Source organism: Mytilus californianus, unplaced genomic scaffold (genome assembly GCF_021869535.1).
Source record: "Mytilus californianus isolate M0D057914Y unplaced genomic scaffold, xbMytCali1.0.p SCAF_7, whole genome shotgun sequence".
Lineage (NCBI taxonomy): Eukaryota > Metazoa > Mollusca > Bivalvia > Mytilida > Mytilidae > Mytilus > Mytilus californianus.
Window position 1 is genome coordinate 26571212 of NW_026262723.1, and position 25599 is coordinate 26596810.

At 31.1% G+C, this 25599-nt stretch overlaps 1 long non-coding RNA gene across 3 annotated transcripts; it reads right to left on the bottom strand.

Moving 5' to 3' along the window:
- Positions 1-10209: 10209 nt before the first annotated feature.
- LOC127709075 (uncharacterized) lies at positions 10210-24640 on the bottom strand. 3 transcript variants are annotated; one of them, XR_007985488.1, is made up of 7 exons: positions 24533-24640; positions 23495-23563; positions 20939-22900; positions 16570-16746; positions 15769-15879; positions 12639-12827; positions 10210-10366 (listed from the first exon to the last, which is right to left on the bottom strand). It is a non-coding gene; the product is annotated as an uncharacterized LOC127709075 (long non-coding RNA). The 3 variants fall into 3 exon arrangements; XR_007985489.1 differs by lacking the exon at positions 10210-10366 and having other exon boundaries at positions 12323-12827; positions 20939-21081; positions 22679-22900; XR_007985487.1 differs by lacking the exon at positions 10210-10366 and having other exon boundaries at positions 12323-12827.
- Positions 24641-25599: the final 959 nt, after the last annotated feature.

A 25599-nucleotide genomic window follows, 5' to 3' on the forward strand; every position in this document is an offset into this window, starting at 1 on the left:
CAGAATTATAATCTAGTATAGTTCCACATTGGAGAAATGACTCAAGTTGAACGTTATTAATAGGATGTCCAAAAGATATATATACATGTATATTGCGATTGGTGCTGTAGTGTATCAAAGGTGTTAGTTCAAATCCCGTTGAGAGACAAAAATTTGTCAGCTTAAAAATCTAATTCTAACACAAATGGGTTTAATTTTCAGACTCAATTATAGACTTAAGTAAAATTTTTAACCCAAAATCGAGAACAAGAGATTTGATATTTGCTGTTTCAAATATATTGCAATTGAATAAAGATAAAGTTACATAAAAGTAAATCATTTCTATAACATCATGATATACATGTACAAGAAGATGAGAAAATGAGTATCTTGTAATAAAAAAAAAAGTTTTCCTATCAGTACGTAGTGGTTATACAAGACTGTAAAGTCATCTTACAAAATGAATTAAAGACTGAATGAATATCATCCGATTTAGAATTAACACACGTTGAGTGCACATTACACGATTAAGAATGAATGAACGTTGAGCGCACTTTACACGATAAAGAATAAATGAACGTTGAGCGCACTTAACACGATTGAGAATAAATGAACGTTGAACGCACTTTACACGATTAAGAATGAATGAACGTTGGGCGCACGTTGAATGGAAAACACACGGAATGATGCACGATGAGCGCACGCACGTTGAATGCACGATGAATGAACGATGCACGCACGCAGAACGGACGATGCACGATGAATGCACGGAAAATAGGTCCGTATAAATTTTAGAAGGTCTGTATATATACATGTTTTATTCCACGAGTTTTCCCGATGCAAGAATATTTTATTAAATTTCATATTTGTTTTTACTCCGTTTAGCATGAATGGAGAATTTAGAAATAAAGTTGGAAAATAGATTATAGCCTAGCTTGCTGTCGAAATATACCTTGTGCGCTAAATTGTAGAAAAGGGAATTTGGTCCTATAAAAATTACAAATACGAAAATGAAGAATTTTTCATAGTGGCGGGAATTTGTGTTCGATATCTGTAAAAATACAAGGCACTTATTTTTGCTAATATTTCTTTAGTTTGCATGTAAAAATCTTTTCAATTTTTCCTAGTAAAAGAATATTTTGTTCATACAACCTTGACCATAACAGGTCTCAGTAAGTCTCCATCCGTTGCTGCATAGTAAGCCGATAAAACATTTTTTGGTGTTTTTTTTTGTACTGATAAATGAAACAATTCCAATATAGATAATTTCGTATCAAATAAAATGTTGTCCCGAATAAAAACTGAAACTCAATTCAATGTATAAAAAAACCACGAGTATTTGATTTATGTACATGTAGTACGAAATAAGTCCACCGAATTTAGCAGTGAAATAACTGGAAAAATTAATTGAACAGTATAAGCTACAATTTAATCCATCACTTGGTGTCTGTCGTCTGTTTGTATTGATAACATACTGAATTCGTTTTTTCCAGGTATCTTGTGGTAGTTGAAATTAATCAGTGCAATCATTTTGAGTCCGTCGTCGACTGTCATACATTTCAAATTGTTTGCCGTTGGTCGTCTGTTGTTAATGGCAGTTGGCCCTCTGTCTCCAAATTTTAGCCCCCACTTAGGTCAATGACCAATTTTTTTTTTCTTTTTGGAAAAAAGGGAGGGGGTGTATTTTTTTCGAGACAAACATTTTCTTTACTTAAAAAAATAAATAAACAATTTTCTATATTTTATCATTAAATTAGCAGATGTATACTCATGTTAGATTTAAACTATAAATGTTGAATTAAAAAAATATATTTAAAAACGATAATAAATCCCTAAGTGTTTTTATGGTAAACATATCTAATGTCTGGTTATTTTCTTATGCGAATAATTAATTTTTCATTTTTTAAAAGATACTAGTGTAATCAGTTATGTAATTTGACAAGTATCTAACGGTTCACTGATTTTCGGCAATATCAAAGAAAAACCGGCACGTGCCTAAACATTGTTTAAATACTAGTTTATTTATGATTCTTTTTCGATAAAATTTGGAATTTATGCATTAAATATCAATCTCTACAATGAAATGAAATTTGCTTACATGTAATATCACCCCTTCTTGTCCTTAGTGCCACATTACATGTATAAGTTCTTAGTGCACTAAGGAGTCCTTAGCAATGTTTAGACGCACCCGAACCTTCATTTACATGGATAATTGACAATGTTAAGTTTATGTGATTCTTGTGTTGAACTTTCATATTACAGACTTTTAACATAAATTTAGTCATAATAAGTAAAGCAGGCGAGATATTTCAGCAAGCGCACTTTTGTTTATTACGTTTATTCATAGTTTCTATTATGGTGGGTTGGCCCATTGTGACACTAGTTTATAATACATCTTGGGCTCATATGGGGAGCACAAAAACACCACAAGACTTTACTTTTAATAGGGAATATTATTACGTTAGTTTTTTTATTATCAAGTTTTCTTATTGGTTACACAGACATGACAGAACAAAATAGCTTGTTTCTTACTTGTGATTATGATTACACAAATACCTTGTATTTAACTTGTGATTATGATTACACTAGGACAGAAAGTCACAGGACAAAACATCACAGACAAAATGTCACGGACAAACAGTCACAATTCAGTTTTAAGATTATTTTCAACTATATCAAAAACAAATTAATGACGAGAGAGAGAGAGAGCGAGTAGCAATAAAGCGACGAAAAATACGCATTTTCACCTTAATTTTGATTCTCAATAATCTGTCCGCAGGACGTTGTTTAAAATGTTATAGTTATTGAGCAAGCAAATCGGTGTATGTCATTTAATCTGTATAGTTCGGGTGACCCTACTTCTGTTATAACACATGACGCGGCCATCAATCTACATGACCGTTTGGGAAATATGCGGACAATATAATCCATGGCTAATTCTCTTGTGGGTTAACGAAAAGGAAAATTATGAATTGAAGTAGTAAAATATTGCTACCTTTCAAATTATTATTTTTATTTTTATATTCAGATCTTTAATTGTTTTGGTTTTATGTATTCACAATTTTTATAGAAACTCGTGACGATTTAGAACTTGACATATTGTGTAAACACCTGTTTCTTGTTGAAGACTATACATGTACATGTATATGTTGCCCTCTTGATGTTCTTATGTTGTTTTTGTCGTTCCATTGCTGTCATATTGACGTACGTGTAACCCACATCTCCAACAGTTTGAGTTCCATTTGATTACTTTTTAACTCAGCTTTTTAATCAGTTTATGACAAATCGTAACTGAAAGGGTTATCGAGTTAATTAATTGCTTTCTTTCCCTCAAGCCATGAATATACTCAGTGGAAGATATATATATATAGGTATAAGCGTTGTCTATTTTTATATGACAAGACCACAGTAGCAACAACATCCTTTTGATGTAGAATTCATTATAAAAAAAACTATGCCGACAATGTTCAAGCATCATCGCATACAGGTTTGTTTTATAAGACAGCTGATTGGATAAAAGTGATACATTCCCACGCCTACATTAATCTGATGTACAATCAAATGCCTCTAGAAACCTGTCAATAACACAATTACTGCAAAAATTGATAAGTTAGAGATTTGTCGTTTATTCGATATTTGAAAAAAAGTAAGATAGTTTCTATTCGTTCAACATTAAATTGCAAAGAACGTGTCGTGTAACAACCCTCCCCCTTTCATGTTTACACCTTCTTTTTTTAAAATTTTCTTTTTAAACGGAGAAAATATAAAATATAACCGTACTGCAAGTTTCTGAATTTTGCAAGAATGATATGTAGCAACGTGTGATTCACGGAATTGTCATATTTTCAAGATTTGAAGAAGTTAGATCATACAATTTTCATCTACCATGTGCAAAAAAACCCACCGAATTATATTTGCAAATTGGAAAAGATTAAGAATAGTTTCTTATCCGTACTTAAAGTCTTCCGCAATTATTTGAAATAAAACAAAAAAAATATGTTTCTCTCTGCCTGAATGCAATCCAAAACAAATTTTCCTTTTTATTCCCTATCTATAATTTGCAAAAGAGGAAAACTGACAAATTATTAAAAGAAAGACTAACGATAATTTTACCATCCAGGTAAATGAGTTTTCCAAAAAGTAACTAATCCTTAATTCACAACCGTCAACGTACTTGCAAAACTCTGGATTCATTTTTGATATTTACCTGATAGATAGATCATAAAAAAAAACATATCTATAAGGAATTTCGATGGCAAAAATGAAACAATAAATGTGTTTTTTTTTTTTGTAGACGAGTAGCAAGTTGAAGAAGGAAATTTTGTTGAAAGAAAATTAAAATATATTCACATCTTTCTGAGTAAAGTGTCAAAAAACACGCATATACAGTTACGTAGATGCAACAGCATAATTGTATTAATAGTAATTTATGACTATTTTAAAGATTAAAGGATTATAAGTCGAACACGACACTCGCACAATTTACATAATTTAAAACAGGTTTATTTTTTTTTTTCTATAGATTGCATTCCGAAGTACACATGCTTGGCTAAGATAGTTGAATGTTCAGCGAACAATATTACATAATATGCGAATGATATCAATCGAAAGCAAAAGAGGAAGATTTAAGTTTTGAAATCAGAGCATTCCTTAAATTAAACATTTGAAACAGGTTTTTTAAGCACCAGCATGCATATTTTGATTATATAAATATGAATTTGAGAATGACTGATGTACTTATCATTCTATCTAACAATTAGCATTGGTAGTCTCGGCAGCTTTCTCTCCCCGAGTGCGGGAGGTCCTTGTTAACGGACAGCGGGCAAAAAGTCACAGGACAGAAAGTTACAAATTTGATAGGACAAAAAGTCACAAATAATTTGTTGACAATTGATTGAATATATAGGAGACAAATCTTGAAATAATTACTTTTTATTACATATTTTCTTTTTACAGTTTGGGAAATTGTTCATAAGCCTTGATAAATGAAGAATTTATTAAATTTTAATCATTAGAAAGATATCTCTTTTGAAGCACCGTTAAGCCGTTTAGGCACCAACCCACTTTGACATTTTGTTTTTAAAATGAGAAGTAACACGGGTGCTATATAAAACAAATCTGCTACGAAACAGAAATATAAACCGTAAACTAGATTTATAATTATGTACATTTTCTTTTTACCAATCGTTTCATAACTTATTCCATTTTATATTTTTCTATAATATAGTTTATTCTTTTTTTTAGTTCTTGCTAAAAAAAAAGACTCGATGCTTTAAAAAGGTCAGAGAAGTATCAAAATCGGGTTTTATATGTACCTATACTAAATATAAACTGTTACCTAGATTTTTGAAATATGTTTGCATTCTTGTTGCATTTATTTTGACATAATGTTTTATAATTTGTAAATGTAATCATTGTATCCGGTGTATCCTTATATATGATAAAACATGGCAACATATTTCACTTAAGTTCCATGGATAAAACAGTCACAGCGTTGCACGGGTATTTATAATTATTAAGATAGTGTTTGACAGTCCGTTTCGGTTGAATGCTCAGATAATCCGTATATTGAAATGTAAATAACTTTCACCAAACATCTGTCATCTGTCAAAAATTAGAAAAATATAAAGTAAATAAGATACTCAGAATATATTTTCCTTGACTAATTTTATATGGCTAAGAACATTTATTTTAAATCACAGACAAAAGTTTGTTTAAGAACATTTTTGATATTTATTACTAATCATTATATCTTTACAGACGGAATGAATAAATACTAAATTACTGAATGCCAGAAAGCACGACTGCAAGTTTTTATGACTTACACACTTTTCCGGTTACACCAATTATTCTTTTCTTATATAACTAATTAAAATTAATGTTTACGTGAAATAACATCGGAAAAAATGAATTGCAAGTTTGCATACGTTATTTAATTAATAGACATATACAATATAACATTAAAAGCCAACAAAAGAATACCCTTCATTCTTTTCCGATTTTATTCATGAAGGGGAAACAACCCCTAATAAACACAGGGAAAGTGTCGCCCGTTTTGCATCCGAATATTTAAAATCTTAACTGAACACGATCTTACAAAGTCTAAACAGCATTTTTACCTTTGGTCTGATTTGATCTGAACATGATCTGATCAAGTCTTAATCGGATGCAAGAACAATCTGTCTTGTTTATCTTGACATGATTGAACGGACTTAACACGGTATATCGTGACAGCGTCTGAAAGTCTGAAAAAGTCTTGACGTTTTTCTCTAGCAGTAAATCCAGTCGATTAAGACTTGATCAGACCAAAATGACCGTTTCAGACTTAAATATTGCTACTAGTGTTTTCAGCCGTCTAAATACCCCTATATTGAGTATGCATGCCATCATTTCTATTCAAATTTTAAGAAATCAAATGAAAGACTTGGCAACAAATGTGAGTAAAAACTAAAGCCTTTATGAAATATTTAAATGTGACGTCATTAAGGTGACACAGTTCACAACATTATTTTCACATTTAAAAAAAATAAAAAGGCCAACTTCAAATTATAAGATTATTTAAACGCTGAATAAACGTGGACCAAAAGCTAACATTTTTGGTTGTGGGTGACGGCTCTGCTCTATTTTAAACATAAGTGTCTACAATTAAAATAGTCAAGCTTGCATAATGTTCATAACTTAACTGACCTTACTACAATGTTAAAGCAATATAGCTTGTAAAAGGAGCATAATTGAGCCGAAACTGCTTCAGTTTTGTTAAAGTATTTAGTTTGAACTTTTGATAACCTTATTTGTCCAAAACTTTTACCATCTTTGGCAACACAGCGGTTGTCTAAGTTTGAACAAAATCGGCTTACCTTTCCAGAACATGAGATTAACCCTATTTTGGTGGGGTTCGTTGCTGCTCAGTCTTTAGTTTTCAATGCTGTGTTTTGTTTTTTGTGGGTTTTTTTACCGTGACGTTGTCAGTATTTATTTGACTAATGATTTTGAATATATCCCCCCTTTTTTTTTACATTAATTAAAAAACTTATATATAGTTAATTGATCTGTGTTTGATACAGATGTGTATGGTTGTTTATCACTATTTTATGAATTTTTCCATTGATCTTTTATTGTGATAATTTTTATATCATGCGACTAGCTTGAGATGGAAAATAATCGTCAGAAACAAAGGTTGCACGTGACGTTGTCAATGTAGGCAAAATGGCAATACACAGATTATCAATAGTCACTCAAACTCGTGACTGAAAAACGCCCTCTCGTTTGAAAAAAACCATCAATTGTCTATAAATATCCTCACTATGCTAAAATTACAATAGGAGAAAACATGTGAGTTTACATCTACTATACTAAAGATATAACAACTTTGCGTTGTTTGAAATTACACAGCTGTAGACATGATAGATAAAATATCATATTTTCCTGGAACATGTTGAAATTTCGATGTAGTAAACGTGTGCAATTGTTGATGCAGTAAAAACCTCTTACCACATTACGCATGATATGTAATGTTCTGCATGCATCTCCTGCCATGAGAATCCATACTCGGTCCATACATTTACTAGTTTTTCTCTCATAAATACAGATTTGGTTTGATATTTGTCTGTACCTGTAGAAATCTTATTACTAACAAGATATCAGACATTATTCTTATTGGTAATTCTATTTCAGAGCTAGTACATTTCGATATGACCTATGTTTAAAATTGAGAATGGAAATGGGGAATGTGTCAAAGAGACAACAACCCGACCAAAGAGCAGAAAATAGCCGAAGGCCACCAATGGGTCTTCAATACAGCGAGAAAATCCCGCACCCGGAGGCGTGCTTCAGTTGGCTTCTAAACAAAATTGTGTACTAGTTCAGTGATAATGGACGTCATACTAAACTCCGAAATATATAAATGAACTAAAATGAAAAAATCATACAAGACTAACAAAGACCAGAGGCTCCTGACTTGGGACAGGCGCAATGTACAAAAAACAAACACACATCAATACGCACAGTAAAAGTCAGTTTAAAAGAAGTCCGAGTTCTATGTCAGAATAGGTAACAAAAGAAACTAAACAAAATGACAATGATACATAAATTAACAAAGGACTACTAGCAGTTACTGACATGCCAGCTCCATACCTCAATTTAACTGATTGAAAGATTAAGTCTTCATCATATGAATATCAAGCACAATCCCTCCCGTTAGGGGTTTAGTATCATACCATCATAAAATATATGAGACGAACATAACCCATATCATGCCAACAACTGGTTTTAGAATAAATGTGTTTATTTCCGATGCAAAGACCCTATAAGTGAATCAATATTAAAGCCAAAATATGCCATCTTTAAAGACCTGACAACAGTATCGTAACTATATCCCTTCTTAATAAGTCTGTTTAAAAGTTTTGTTAGCTTTTGAGGTGAATGCCGACATTTTTGTGATCTGTAAAGAATATTACCATAAAATATTGGATGTAAAATACCTGAACGTATAAGATGTCTGTATGTTGATTTATATTTACGAATGATGTCCTTGTACCGATGATAAAATTAAGAAATGTTTTGACTAGTTTGTGATACCGAAAACCCTGGTGTACTAATTTTTCAGTAATACATAGATTTCTTTCGCTAAAATCTAATACGTTGTTACATACCCGAGCGAATCGTACAAATTGAGATATATAAACACCATAAGATGTTGACAAGGGAACGTCACCATCTAAAAAAGGATAAATAACAATAGGAAATGAAAAATCATCTCTTTTATCATAAATTTTGGTATTAAGCTTCCCGTTAATGATATAGATATCAAGATCCAGGAAAGGGCAGTGTTCATTGTTAGTATTAGCTTTATTTAAAGTTAGTTCAACAGGATAAATCGTTTTAGTGTACATACTGAAGTCGTCATTATTGAGAGCCAATATATCATCCAAATATCTAAAGGTATTATTATATTTTTGTATCAGATGTTGTTTGCATGGGTCTTTGCTGATTTTAGTAATAACTTGTAACTCATAACAATACAGAAACAGGTCCGCAATAGGTAGTGCACAGTTAGTCACCATTAGAATTCCGATAACTTGATGATATACGGAATCTCCAAAGCGAACAAAAATGTTATCTAGTAAAAATTCAAGGGCAGTTATAGTATCAAAGCATGTCCAATTGACATAATTCTTTTGATTGTTGTTACTAAAAAAATACCTTTAAGAGTTTGAACATATATATTTGCATTCTGACTTTTTAAATGCCCATTTAATTAGGTGTACATGTGTGAATTTTTTCTTAATAAGAATATGAGGCAAAGTGGTATATAGGGTAGAAAAATCAAAACTTTGAACAGATTCAAAATCACCAATATAAGCATGCAATTTATGAAGTACTACCAAGGAATTTTTTACACTCTAAAAGTAATTCATTCCACTATTTTCAAAGGCCTTATTTGAACAATTTATTATCAGGTTTTTGATTGTACCATTGTGTACTTATTTATCATTTGACTAAATTTCTTCATAAAATGCGTCGTTTGTAAATTGTTAACCTAATCATGCTAATACAGATAACATCGTTCTCAGTGATTTTCAATCTTTTTTAAAGGGTCAAGCTGAATCTCATGGAGTTTTTCTATTGTAACCTTTTTTGGACATGTTTTGCTAAATATGTGTTCTTTGGTCTCTGGTACAAAGACAACATATAATTTTGTTATATAAGGACAACTTTTGCAGCTATTTGAATAGATTTGTAGATGGACGACAGATAGCTTCTTTATTTTGTGTATTTATAATTTCCTTAATCAATTTCATCTAAGTTATGAAAAAAATAAGTAAAAATAGAACTACTTCATAAAAACATATATTTATCACATTCATTATTCAAATTATAGTGACTCGGACTTCTTTTAAACTGAGTTTTACTGTGCGTATTGCTGGTTGTTTCAGTTTGCCTTATAGGTATAGGACGAGGTGAACAGATCTCACAAAACATACTTAATGCATTTTTGCACCTGTCCAAAGGAAGAACATGTAGCATTTTTTTAGTCTTGTATGTTTCTCATTTTGTTTCAGCTCCTTTGAATACCCATTGGTGGCCATTGCCTGTTTTCTGTTCTTTGGTCGGGTTGCCTTGAAACATTCCCCAATTCCATTCTCTATTTATTATTTACAATATTAATGTATAAATTTTGTAATTCATAATTAGTTCTCAGTTTTCATTTTCAGAAAACTTATACCACAATAAATATAAAAAAGTAACAAACGGCAGACATCTTTTTGACATAAAGAATGGTACTTATTGTCACAATTTGCAGCTATAAGAATGTACTTCGAATCTCGTGTAAGCATCAGTGCTACGCAACTGTATCCATTTTACTTTTCTATGTCAGTTACAGTATCTAAATGCAAACAACATATTTTAACCAACACATACATGTAGGCACTCAAACCAATAAGCTTAAGAAATATAAACACAAACAACATAAAGTAGCATGAATTAAATTTTGTTTTGTTGCAGTTCAGTTCATTCGTTGTTCCGTTGTTTTCCTCTTATAGTTGATGTGTTTACCTCGGTTTTAGTTGGTTAATCGGTATTTGTTTTCTCTTACTCGATTTTTGACTGTTGAACAGCAGTAACTTATTTTATTAAACAGAAGTAAGTTAAATGCAAAATAACGTAAAGGAAGTAAGAATATTTAATCGTCATATATAGATCAAGCTTAGTTTTCCTTTTAAGAATTTTATAAGTAAAACGAACATGGACTGAAGTAAGTGATATAGAAGGTTGGTGTGGGGTTTACAAAAAGAGAAAAATGGACAAAAAGTGCAGATAAGAGGGCAAAAAGCATGGAGAATAGAATAGAAAATAGGTAAAACAAATAAAGAATTGAAAATAATGGGGTACCTAAATATAAAGAATGGAGAATAATGCACACAATTTATAAAGAATAGAGAAAAACGGTTAAAAAAAAATAAGAAATACAGAATTGAAGGATCCCCTTCCAGACCCTTATAAGAGTCAAACTTAACACACATCTAGGAATTGACAATTAGTGTCGGTTGAAAACAAAACTTTACGTCAATAGAGATGATTACAGCTTCCCAATTGTGAACTTTTCATTTCTATTTAGCTATATTCCAGGAGGGGCCTGCTGCATACGGATTATATATTTCCCAGTCGATATGATATTCCAGGGGTTGTATTTCCTATCACGATTTCCTTGATAGAAGGTTGCTGCTCACCATGATGCTATCAAACTAAGAGTTTCAAGTGGTTAAGTTGAAATCAACTGTTCGTTAAGTTTACGGACACCACCACGAGTTGGTTGACCGTTATTGAATATCCGTGTTGCAGATGATAGCGGAAATTTTCCCAATGTTGTAAATACAATCCTGTCTCATTTTCCTGAATGTGATCTACCGATCGAATTAGACTAATTACCGGGTATGTACCAGCATAAGCAACACTACAGGTGCAACATGTGGATCAGGATTAGCGTACCCTTTGGGAGCACCTGACATCACTCCCGAGGTTCCAGTTACTCAGTCTTTAGTTTTCTATTTTTTGTTTTGTGTACTATTGTATTTCTGTTGTTCTTTTTCTTTCTTAGCCATGGCTTTGTCAGTTTATTTTCGACTTATGAGTTTGATGTCCCTTTGGTATCTTGCGCCTCTGTTTTAAAATGGAATAGTATGTCATGATAAGTCTTCCAGTCATTAGACATTTTGTTATAACATAGTTCCGTTTTTAGATATTTTGTTATAACATAATTCCGTTTTTAGATATTTTGTTATAACATAATTCCGTTTTTAGATATTTTGTTATAACATAGTTCCATTTTTAGATATTTTGTTATAACATAGTTCCGTTTTTAGATATTTTGTTATAACATAGTTCGGCTTAGGACACTTCGGTTGATGTCTTTATGTCTATTATCAGACTGTTAAAACCTGTTTAGTGCCTGCTTAGTAGGTACTTTTTTAAAGTATTATATTATGCATTTTCGATAAGGTTGTATTGTAAGCAAAGTATCAGCACAGCTGTGTCTCAGATACAATTATAATGAAAAACAACTCAAACTTTTAGCAAGACTCCGCACTATCTTCATCAACAATTATAAATAAATATTATGACTTTTTGTTTGCTAACATACTGACAAGCCGTTATAATGGCGATAACGTTTTCATACACGTTTTGTACGTAAAACAAAAAAAAACCTATAAGGATATTTTCTAAGTATGTCAAAAAATTGTTGGTTTTTGCCACCTGCCAATCATAATTGCTTCAAGCTATGCTGTTACTTTTAACCAGTGTAAAGAAACCCACACATCAGCTTTTCACGAAAACTCGAGCATAAATATGTGATTTAATTTATCTTTTGTATTGAAAAAGTAAAATAATAATAAAAAAAAGAACTCCAAAGAAAATTTAAAACGGTATTTCCTCAACAAATGGCAAAATTGAGAGCTCGAACATATCAAACTAATGAAAAACAACTGTCCTATTCGTGACTTGGTACAGACATATCCTTGTGTAGACAATGGTGGATTAAACCTGGTTTTTAACTGGCTAGCATGTTTGCTAAATCATATTATCTTAGTAGCTGAAAATGTTTTGATGATTCTGTTATAATGTAATACTGCGAATGTTATTATGAAGATATATCATACTTGTATTCCAAACAATTCTCTCTTTAATGAAACTATTGTGCCATATTTTGTCTGCTCTAAGATCTTCGTTATTATCACACTTGTTGTTCAAAAGTTGAATATATCTTCCAGACCGATTGCACGCTTGTCTTGCATCATACCAATTCAACATAATTTCGTAACATTTGACCTTGAGATTCCTGATTCCATCTAACAAGTTAAACAAACAAAAACTTATTAAAATGAAAATATATGATAATCAGTGAGCGACTAACAATCGAAACAATTTCGTGTAAAAACGACCATATATTTAAAGTATCGGGTTTAAATTTACATTTATGTCCTCTTTAGTTTTATAAGCTTTTAAATGCTTGTATACGGTTTTCGATTTTAAAGTATTTTGCCTTTGGGTATCACTGAAGAGATATTAATTGTCGAAATGGCCATCTTGTGCAGTCAAATTAGTACAAATAAGGTTTTGCTACCGCAGGGTCGGTACCACTGCTGGTGTAAGTCTCAGAGAGTATCAGACGCTCAGTAGCCAGTACTTTGGTATTGGCATATAAATACGGATAGTGTTAGATTGAGATTTGGTTCCATGTGGAAACAATTTTAAATTAAAGAATATACTCCCTCATGCGAAGCTCTGATTTGGATATCCCATCGGTTCTATCACAGTTGCAGCATAATGGTTAACATGATTTATTATTGTTTCGTTTTATATAAAATCCATAAACATATTACACTTGTCACTTGTAACGTACATGGATTTTCAATTTCTTCTTCATCATATATAGCAAATAATCTTATAATAGATCTCAGGATTAAAAGTTTATACGCCAGATACGCGTTTCGTCTACAAAAGACTAACCTTTGACGATCGAATTAAAAATGTAAACACAGAGTATTAAGGACACAAAGTTTAATTTTGAGATGATTTACAATTGCACAATGTATAACCAGTCACAAAATTACTGATAAATATCATGTATCATAAAACTAAAACCATTGATAAACATAAATGCTCTTCAAATTCATTTTTTTTTGCCCTTTAAACTTGTGTGCGTTACAAATGGCAAGCGTAATATGCATATAAATGTTTATTCAACTAAGTTTATAACTGTTGTGTAATAGCCGTCATTGTATACATGTAGCGATTCTGTTGAAAAGATGTTGAAAATCGACATTTGTTCAAACCCAGATCAAGAATAAATGTTTTAAATGATTTAAAGAAAGTTTAAGATTCAATTTCTTCTCGTTTCATTGTTTTCTATTAAATCGTAATAAGAATTCAATGTAGAGCAGTGAAATGTCGAAAGTAATCAAATGACGTCCACACTAAAACAAAATCGAACACACAAATGAAAACTAAAACAAGACATACTATATATTTCATACTGAAGAATCCCAATAAAACAGCAATACAGTTTGTAAACAATGTTATTTCGACCAGAAAGTTAAATTAAGCCCTTTCAGAAAAAAAAAACATTTACCTAATGGTGCATGTCAGCATTCGTTTTCGAGAGGTATAGTGAAGACATGATAATTATGATTAAAGAGTTTGCTAGTTATCAGTTAGAAATAGATTATAGATTAGCTTAAGTCAACACAGTGGTCAGTAGAGTTTCTAGAATTATAAACCCAATGGCATATTTCCGGACGATAACACTTTCATTTTCGGAGACAACCCAGACGATACCAAGTTTCAATGATATATGCTTTAACGCATTGTATAATGACATGTGTAAGATCACTGATAAAAATACATACTTCAGTTTACCTTAAACATTTTTTTCTATTGAAAGCAATCGTTTGTTTTTATCACAATGTATTAATTGGGGTTTGACTGTACAATTTATATCATTTTTTTTAATGTTTTGGACAGAAACAACTTTTTTCCGCCGTTTACCAAAAAAAAAACTTCGTTAGCGCAGAATTTAATAAAATAATCTGAGATTTTGTTTATTTATCGGTACATCAAAAAGGGAAGTAATACGAGATAAATTTAAAATTTTTAAACTGTCAATATCACGTTTAAAACAAAAGTATACAATCGTCTTGGTGTTACATGTACATTACTGTTTCTTTTTTCGTGCCAAAACGAGTTTATACACACACCATGTACATGTATCTAAATATTTTGCTTTTCTTTGATGATATCAAATTATCAAACAGTCTCATCTTCTATATGTGAACATTACGAAATTAAAAAAAGAAGGGGGAGAATTGATATTCGATTCTGATTCTGAATTTGTAATAAAAACTCAATTTGTTAAGTAAAATACTAGACAAAACAGAGGAAACAGTTATTATGAATAATTCTTTAAAATTAGAACGTCTGAGTGGTTATACCTTATTGCTAAAAAAAGGAATACCCATGATGGAAATATGGGATACAATTTTGGGCAAATCTTTGAAAAAACTAAATTTGTTGACAGTATATAAGTCATATATTCCGTATTCTAAGGTTTTGATGTTTAATTACGCATCTTGTTGTGTCAGGATTGTCAATTGAACAATTTTGAAACTGACTAATGTGATGAACATTGTACGACAAAAATACCTTAAAATATGCAAAACATAATCTACAGTTAGATCAATACTCGTAGTCAGATAAATTGGTTAAATGTAAATACTTATGTACAAAATGTATATCACAGCATTTGCATAATGTTATTATTAACTTTAATGTGCCTATAAACGACTAAAGTAAAATATAGTAAGTAAATACAAACCGTTTTAGAAGATGTCCAATTATCACATTCTTCGACTTAACATGAAAACAAACATATATCGATTGATGACTTTTGAACACCGGTACACTACTGTTGCCTTTATTTATATGTTGTTTGTATATTTTGTTAAATTTCTAGATCTTTTAAAGTCTATTACTGTTTTCCGGTTTATTGCGGATTCGAAATTATATGCACATCAACCAATTGTTGTTTTGCATAGCGAGATTATCACGAATTTGTCAATAGTACACTCAGGTGGTTTGCATGCTCCTGATGTTTACCCGTAAAAAATATGGACAGATTACGTCATAGAATCTGCATTTCTTTTTATCTATTGTGTTTAATAAGCTCATAATTCGATTTTCAAGATTTCAATAAAAAAATAAAAAATAAAAGGATTTTGAATATAAATATACCTGATTGTATGACTTCTTCACACTTTAACTTTAATTCTTCTTTACATCTAGTACGTTTGACTTGTGTACTGCTGCCGGACGTATAGAAACAATTTCCACCGATTTCTGCACCTGTAATTCGTTATTAGGCATAATTTGTTTTTACTACCAAAAAGCGTTCTTCAAACGATTTAACTTATTGTGTAAAACAAGTTTGAAATTAATGAAATCTTAATAGTGCAGTTATTACAATTATTACATTTTAGGTGGCTTCTTTTCTGACATTTTCTAACTTACATTTGCGTAACAGGTTCAACACCCTCAGACACCTTTTGTATACAAAACATTTGTGTTGATCCTTCCTGATAAATCATTGAAAGTGCAATTATCAACAGTGCTCTTGAACGCACACAATTTATAATGTACCAGTAATTAATGTTTAATCAATGTTACTCTTGTACACATCATAACAATACACTATCGGGTCAATCGTTATATTTCTCCGAATAGATTTCCGGTATTTACAGACTGACACTGAACTATCAAATAATTATCAATCCAAAAAACATGCACCCAAAAAGTAATTAAATTCAATGAGCATGTTGATATTTAGATGAACTATATTTGCAAAACACAACCATATGTAACAATTAAGATTGAGTTATCATTTCAAATAAAATGCTTAGATTCATTAATACTATCGTATATTAAAACAAAATTAATTATAACTGAAACATTTTCAATTCCAATCAATAAATTCAAGATTAGCGATAACTCTTGTCTATTAATATCATAAAGATAATTCATAGATCAAAAACTTACTCATCGGTAATTCCATCAGTTTATACGATGAAAAAGATTTGTTTTGCCTCCACATCTGTCAAATTTGTCATCAACACATTGCATATCGCAGTCGTGAGTAGAAGTCTTTTGTATTACATCTATCATCTCATTCCATTGTCGTTGCGTTTTCTCCGGCAAACAATAGCACGTTTCATTCTATTTGATATCAAATAAAGTACACTATAACAACATTAAAATGAGACATATCACAATATCTTGAATTAGATCTGCAACGAGACAAATTACACTTTACAAAAAATGAGATAGTCATCCACTGGAAATTTAATTGCATCATAACTTGGATGACCGTTATGAAAAATCTATGTCACAGATGGCTACTACTGTCACGTTGCCGAGTTTAAACGTTTACACGACATCAGCAACACTTCGAGTGCAACAGTGCTTACTACAAACAAAAAATATCTTGGACTTCTCGAGCATAGAGCGCACTTTTTAGTTTGATGTTGATATGTCTTTTTTTCCCGTCGTTTTTTACAACAAGTAAGGTCTGTCTGTATTCGATCCATGTTTTTTTTAAATCGGTCTTAGTGATTTTCTTTCGTTAATGGTCAATTATAGTTCACGAAGGCTATAATTATTGTATAACTTGACAAAAAAGAAGATGTGGTGAAATTTTTTTTCACAATAAACCAATAGACATGAATCTAAGCAAATGTAGATGACCTTAAACAAGAGACATACCTATATGCGCTCTAAGAAATATAAACAATAATATCCAACTGTAGGAATTATATTTGCATAGCACGTAAAATCCGATGATACTTAATACATTACCACGATGGTATTTAGGTATATGGTAATGAGATATATTCAACCAACGTGGTAAACAGATGTGAATTCGCATACATTTTAAAGATCTACAACAAATTTTGTGTCACAATCTTGACTTGTTGGACTTGTTGATAAACAACATATGCGTTTAGTTTGCTTGATTGATATTTCAACACACATTTTTTGAACGGTATTACTGGTCGACATATTTTTTCGTATTTCTAAACATGTATAAGCAGATTCTTGTAGAACCTTCACAAAAATGTAAAAAAAAAATTAGCTTGTTTTGTCATTTTATTTTCAGATATATCCATGATGTTCATGTATTGATTAACCATATATATTACATTGAGTGCTTTCATCTCATATATATCATTCAACTTAAAATTAAGATAACTACGGAAATCACATGATCTTTCCATCGATATTAAGGTAGCATTCCACAGTTAGGTGTAAAAGCTAGTGTGCAACAACATTCATTTTCGGATAGCTGAAGATTGATATAGCCTTCATAGTGAGTTTATAGCAACATCACGGTGTTGTAATGTATGTTTTATGGGCTGTTTTCAGTATGACAATCCGTATTTGTATATCCATACCAGACATTGTTCCGGAAAGTTTTGTAATAAAATTGAGAATGGAAATGGGGAATGTGTCAAAGAGACAACAACCCGACCATAGAGCAGACAACAGCCGAAGGCCACCAATGGGTCTTCAATGCAGCGAGAAACTCACGCACCCGGAGGCGTCCTTCAGCTGGCCCCTAAACAAACATGTATACTAGTTTTTACTAGTATACTAGTAATGTTTTTTCCAACTTTTTGTCGCACGAACTTTTTTTGTAAATTTTACTAACAAATTAAAAACACCTACTTTTTATTTGCTCGTTTGGTAGATTAATGTCATTAGTTTCAGAAAATGTATCTCTCAAAGGAATTGAAAATCTAGTTTGGACTAAATTTTTGGGTAATATGTGACATTTTCATCCCCCTTTTGCAATATTGTATGGTAAATGAATGCAGAATGTTACCATGAATACACAAAAAAGGATTTTAATTTCACCATTTTAACTTTTGAAAATCAATCTATGAAAGATACTGATTACAAATAAATGTAAAAGATGCACGTCTATGACAAAATAGTTGGCTTAATTTATTAGAAAGGTAGGAATAGAAGAGGATTAAACATTTTGTTGTTCAATTTTATTTTTTTATTTTCTAACTGTGGAGTTCTAGCTTATCACAGACGGACGACTTTAATCTATATTCTTTGAATAACGTTGTGATTTCAACTAACAAATTGTCAACTTCATGTTTTTTAATAATAACACATTTTCTGACCAGTCGTAAAGCATGTGCGAATCTTAACAATTACCTTACGCTTGAACATTGCCACATTAGACAGATTAAGATCTCTATCATGCAATAAGTTAACAAATAACAAATTAAACATCTGTTTGTTTTAAACACTTACAAAGCAAATTTTTTTTGGGATATTGTCTAATCATGAAGTTTTACTTCCAAAGCCGAATGCTTGACAGCGGAAAAATAATTAGTAGAGGTTGAACTGGTTACCTATTTCAGTTCATACCTTGATACACAATTAATCATTTCAATTCTAGTAATTTAAACATCTTAAATCGTTAAAAACATACTCATATATCATGTATATTAAATAGGGCTTTAAATTCTGGAAAAGAAGTGGACATTTTATGTTTTGCTAAAAAAACAATTGAAAAATTACATTTGGTATTTTGCTAATTTTTATTTGAAACAAGAAAGAATGCATTTAATCTCAATAGAAGTTAAGTCTTGTACTTAAATTCTGTTATCACGGTGCGCTGTACCCTATATATTTTGTTTGGTTATTTAGTAAGTTTACGTATACATTTGTACCATAATCTCATTGTAGGTTACTGAACCTTACAATCTGACGTAACGAGCCTTTTTCAATTTGGATCCAAGGAGGAAGGCAGGAGACAATTGAACTCAAATATAAAACCAAAAATTTCAAATAGAGCTGAATTGGGGAGACTTTAATTTAATATCAAAATACAAACTTTGTTATATTTGAAGAAATTGGAATGTTGTTAGTTAAATCCTCTTTTGAAAGAATCTTCCATGCTTAGCAAAATTTTAGACACGGAAGGAGTCTACTCCTGGTTTACCTATGTACAAAATAGTCTATGTAAACTTAACAACATACTAGTTTGAACCTAAAATTAAATAGTTCATTTACAGTTTATATAAAAGCTACTTTGTAAATTTGATTCATAATAAGATGTCACAATTGATGAAATAAGTCAACTTTATTAATACATGTTATACTTGTTATATAAGAACCTTAAGCCATATTTATTTAAGAACACCAAACTTAACATATAGAAAATTAAGAATTAGTGATCATAATTTCGATAGAAACAGGAAGACATTCTAATTTTGATATAGAGCAAAGATTATACCTTAAATGTAACATATTAGAAGTTGAAAAAACCTTTTTCATTAGAACGTTAAATAAATAAGAAACTGAGAAACAACTTTGTATGACAATTTTAAATTAAGGTTTTCTATTAAAGTTTTCTCTGATGAAGCCAATGTGATTTTTATACTCAATCCATCAACCACATCACAAGTAAATAAATTGGGATCCTACATCAAAAAGTCATTAGAACCGAGAACAGGGGACATTGGACTTATAACTGTTTTTAAATTATTGTATTCATATATGTATGTGAAGTTCAGTTATACTGTTTACTTATTTTGTATTTGTCACAAACTGATAGTTTAAAGTTTATAGGCAATAAATATTTGAATTTGAAAATGTTTCTGATTTCATGCAGCCTATGTCTTCAAATATTCGGTTTTGATCGTTCCTGATGAAGGTAAATCCAGAAAAGCACTTCAACCGCATGAAATGTAAAACGTGTTATTCTAATATTCTATATATATTCCTATAATTATAAAAACTTAATCACTATGTGCTTTTGTTAGATGACTTTAATTTCTGCTTTGTATCGATCTGATGATTTAGGCCCTTGGCAACTGATTTTTATAGTTTGTTCTTATGTTGTATTGTTACACCACTGTCCCATGTTTGGAGAGGGTTGGCGTGCCTTTAAACTAGCTAAACACCATAACATTCTGTGTGTATATTTAAAGAAGATGTGGTATAATTGCCAATGAGACAACTCTCCACAATAGACCAAAATGACACAGATATTAACAACTATAGGTGCCTGTCCCAAGTCAGGAACCTGTAATTCAGTGGTTGTCGTGTGTTGCTGTATATCATTTTTGGTTTTTGTTCATTTTTTTGTACATTAATCAGGCTCTATTTTTTCTCGTTTGAATTGTTTTACATTTGTCGTTTCGGGTCCTTTTATAGATGAGTATGTGGTATGTGGTTTACTGATTATTTACGGCCGTTAGGTGACCTATAGTTGTAATTTTTTGTGTCATTTGGCTCTTAAGGAGAGTTATCTTATTGGCAATCACACTACATCTTCTTGATTTTATATTTTTTAAGATATATTAGTAAATGCAATAATAGATAATACCTGTAGTAAAATGATGTCTTTGTCCTTTAAGTTTCCATCTTGTTGACAAAAAAGAGAACACTTTTCGACCCCATTAAGGATCAGCTTTTTTGTATGTGTTAATAAATTTGCTGTACTGTTCACGTTGCTAAACTTCAAACACTCTAGAATAAAATAATAACACAACAACAAAAAAAAAAAAAAAAAAAAAAAATTGAAATAGAAACAGATTAGCCATTAAATGAAGGACCGATTGCATCATAAATGTTTGCGAATTTTTGGATAAAAAGGTATTTGATAATATTTTCCTGTCATTTTGTATTTGGAGCACCGATTTAACAGTTGCGTACCCTGACTTTTATTCCTAAAGAGACAAACGATTTGAGACTGCAGATTAACAGTAAATGGTTAAAAGCAAACCGGTGTTTCGGCATTTTCAAATGCAAACGTGGAGTTTTAAACATGTCCTTATGTATCCCTTATCGAGTGGTTCCAAGCGTCTACAACTGATTAAACCCTGATCATGCTTGTATTATGATTTGAATTGCCTATTATTTATACAGCCTGTACAAACATACTGATAAAACTTTAAAACATTGGTTTCACTGCAGATTGGAGAAGACCTGGGATCTATTTGAATGCTTTACCGCAGTCAATAATTCGGTCGATCGAAATGAAGGACAGGGAATTGAAACTGTCACTCGGAAAAGCAGGATGTTGGATATAGAATTGGTAAAGAAAACAAGGCAGTTCAACATGCATCATCAAACTAACATCCCTTCGTACTTTTATTAGCATTTACGTTTTTGATTCGAACGTCTCTATTTAGTCTCACGTGAAAAAAAAAATCTTTGTATAGATAATGAGTTTATCACGACTAACCCTTTAATACACTGGCATGTCATTCGGCTTTCCGGGAGGGTAAACGGCTTTTTTTACTGGCACAGCACAAGAATAATTATTTGATCATGTATTTTTATTTTTAGATAAAACGCAAGAAAATACGACTGACCTAATAGTGAGGTATTGTATTACAATTTATCTGTGCAATGCAAAGCAATATTCATCTGTCAGATTTAGTATCTAATAAACTATCACATACGTAAAAAGGATTCATGCTTGTTATGTATAAATTTAATTGATTGTCTTACTAGATACAAATAAACGAAAAACTTACCGACTCACACACACACATACATACATACACACACACAAAACAGATAGGTCAACAAATACATCTATATGTAAACATGCCTTTATGAATAGATGCCCGATTGAAATGATGAGCATAAAATAAACTCCAGTCAACCAATGTCAATACATGATCAGCATAGGTCTCTCTGATTATATCACATTTAGCTTATATACTTTAATCGCAAAAAGTTGAAATAAAAAATAGACGCAAAATTCGTAATTGACAAGAAAAAAACTTGCTGTTATACAATTTCGAAATCATTTTGAATTACGTATTGTATTTCATTCGTTTTAAAATCAGTTTTATTTCCCGGGTTTTGCCTCACTTTGGTGCTATTTGTTTTTGATTAGCTCTCAACGTTTGTATTAGTTTTTGGACATTCAAATACTTTATCCTTGTGCATCGCGTGAGAAACATTAAAGGTCAAAATGCGCATCTGGTGCAGTACAATTTGTATTGTACATATTAAAGATATGTTCATATTAAAGATATGTTCATATTAAAGACTATAATTTGAAAACAATAACAACTTAAAAACTTAAAAACTATTGATCACTCTATTTTACCGTGATATTCTATGACAGGGGACCGTACTGCATAGCCATCTTTCCAAAGAAAAGGAGGTTTCTTTTTTATATTTGGCAGTAGATCATTTGCATTAATAGTATGACATACATGTACATCTGAACGACAAGAATTGAATATGCCCTCTCCAGACAATGTCCAGCCATTTATGCAGTTATTGGCAGCCCTATCCCATGTATATATGGCTTCACTCACATTAAAAACTGAAAGATAAGTAAAAAATAATAGATATATATGCAAAATTCACCATATATTTCCATTTCCTGTATAATTTTCATCTCAAATTCACACGGAAGCAATCGTCCCGCGGCAATTTTGCACATTAAAATTCAACTTCAAGATGGTTCCTAACACTAGTACCTCTTTTGATAGAAGTTTGCATGCTATAATTTTTTGTATGACCATTGTTAACGGTTATGTGACAAAATAACGAATATCTTCCATTTGTGGTAGCCATAATCCAGTCCTCTTTTCCTTGTTTATGATTACGCCAATGCGACTTATGCATTGTGGTATTCTTTATGGCTGTTACTATTTCAGCAGGAGTTGCTGATATCTGTTAGCTTTAGATGACGGGAGTTAATATTTACACAAAATGAAAGTTGGTGCTTTCAACAATTTAAGGATTATTGATTGCACTTTTGGGTTGCATGAAATATTCTGAGTTCATACAATTTGTTGTATAAAGTACATTATGAATCACCTAATCATAAACAAAACAATAAAAAGATACAATTCGGTCACTACAGTTACACAAAATAAAGACCAATTTACATAACATGCATAAGTAGGAATACCTGTTGTATAAGGAGTTGATTGTAATGTCGTATGTTGTGTCCATAGACCGTTTAAATCTTCTGTTGAATCTAGATAAAAAAAAAATACATTAGTAATGTATGGTATGATAACAAATAGTACTCGCAAAAAAAAGATTGTCAAGCCTTTCAAACTTATGTTACTGCCATTGATAAAGCTAACAGGTTAATATAATTTGGATACCAGTGCGCTAAAGGTCACCTAAAATGTAAATCTGATTTTATAAATATGTAGACATTGAAATACTTGACATGAGATTGCCATTATACGTATTGAATCTGGACAAAATAGATATGCGTCTAGTGCCTTACTTTTATATACTAGTATATTTAAAATGATATACACATATTCATATATTCATGAAATACTTTCTGTAGCAAAACATGTTTGATGGTCAAGCCGTATTTTATGTATAAATATGAATGACAATATCGTTACATGAGGCTGTTTGATATATTTGCAATGTTGCTTTCAACAGTTACAATACAGGCAGTTTATTAATACCCCAGATACAAATATGTAAAATAAATTCACCATGGTTATCAAAACTGAACATCTGAAGGATGGTATTTGGCAGATATGATACATTTTGATTTTCGAATTCCATATACCGGAAACTTATTTACAGTGAATGCCAGTTTTCTTGTTGACGGTCGATATATTTCTCCGGATACAACTGGAATCCAGTTGCAGTAAAATGTGCTGGCAATATATAATCATGGGTGCTGAAAGTCGCGTTAAGCACCATCAAACAAACAAACTAGAAAGCATGGCCTTATCATACCTTTTCATTGATTTTCATACTTTCATTTAGTTCAAAGAATGGAGTAGCATTTTTAATGAAACAAACATTTATACACATGTGCGTGCATTATCTGCACAACAGTTGTTTTTACCACAATGCATTAGTTAACGTGTTAACATGTTGCCATGTTTGTTTTGTTTTGTTTTTCTTTTACAGTAAAACTGACATGGTACGATGTTTAAACATTTGTCATTCAAAAACTTTAAAAACTTACATACAGAAGGATATGTTTGAGATAACAAATTTCCAAAAACAAATATGTGTATGACACAATACATAAATCTATTTACAGTTACGCTTATACATATGCTTGGTAAGTGATAAAATGAAAGATTTATAAACATGTACTTTTACGACATCCGATCAGGCAGGAAATAACTATAAATTTATACGAACCAGACTTGATTTCCACCTATTTATAAAGTTATAAAGTGCTTTATGTGGTTTCTTGTAAAAGCCCATCCCCGTCTTACTTATGATATCCGAAGTGAACTGCCCACGCCTTTCTATTGTTTTAAATTTATTCTTTCCCAGTCAATAATTAATTGATAGATTATAGATTTTTCTTAAAAGGGCTAAGCTATTGTCATCACTTGCCATCCGTCCTCGTCGTAAACTTTCTCAAAGATCTTCTCTTCTCAAAGACTAAATTTTGGGTGAATGCTCCTTTTCGTATCTAATATAAAATTTGTGTGTTTTTTTGGGGGGGGAGGGGGGGTCATTAAATAAACAGGGCCGCCATGGTTTAAAATAGATCATACGAGTTAAATACCATTTCTGACGAAAATTTATATGTTGTAAAACTGGTCAGCAGGTCAAAATATATTAGACAAAACGGGACGGCGTCCGTGTACATGTAAGCCAAACATTTGTCATTTTAAAATAAAAAATAGATTTTGCAAATTGCTCTGCAACTTTTAAAGCTAGTTGGTTTGAAAAATGTAACAAAAATCGTTTGAAGTCACTTTTGAAAAATCATTTTCTTTATGAGATTTGAAATTTGTAATTTTCATGAGATTATATTTTTTGATTTCACGAGGATATTGAAACAAATAACAATAAGTTTGTGTTAAAAATGATTTAATTTTATCAAAAGTTTTAATATATTAAAACATTTGCATTTACTTGTTTTAGAAAAAAAAACATATTTCAATCTCATTCTTAAAAGCAAATATTGAAATTGCTGACCTTAAGCATTTTTCAATTTCATTTAAAATATTGAAAAATGAAAAATGCTCTAACGTGGAGCATTTTTCAATTTGACTTTGAATATTGAAAAAT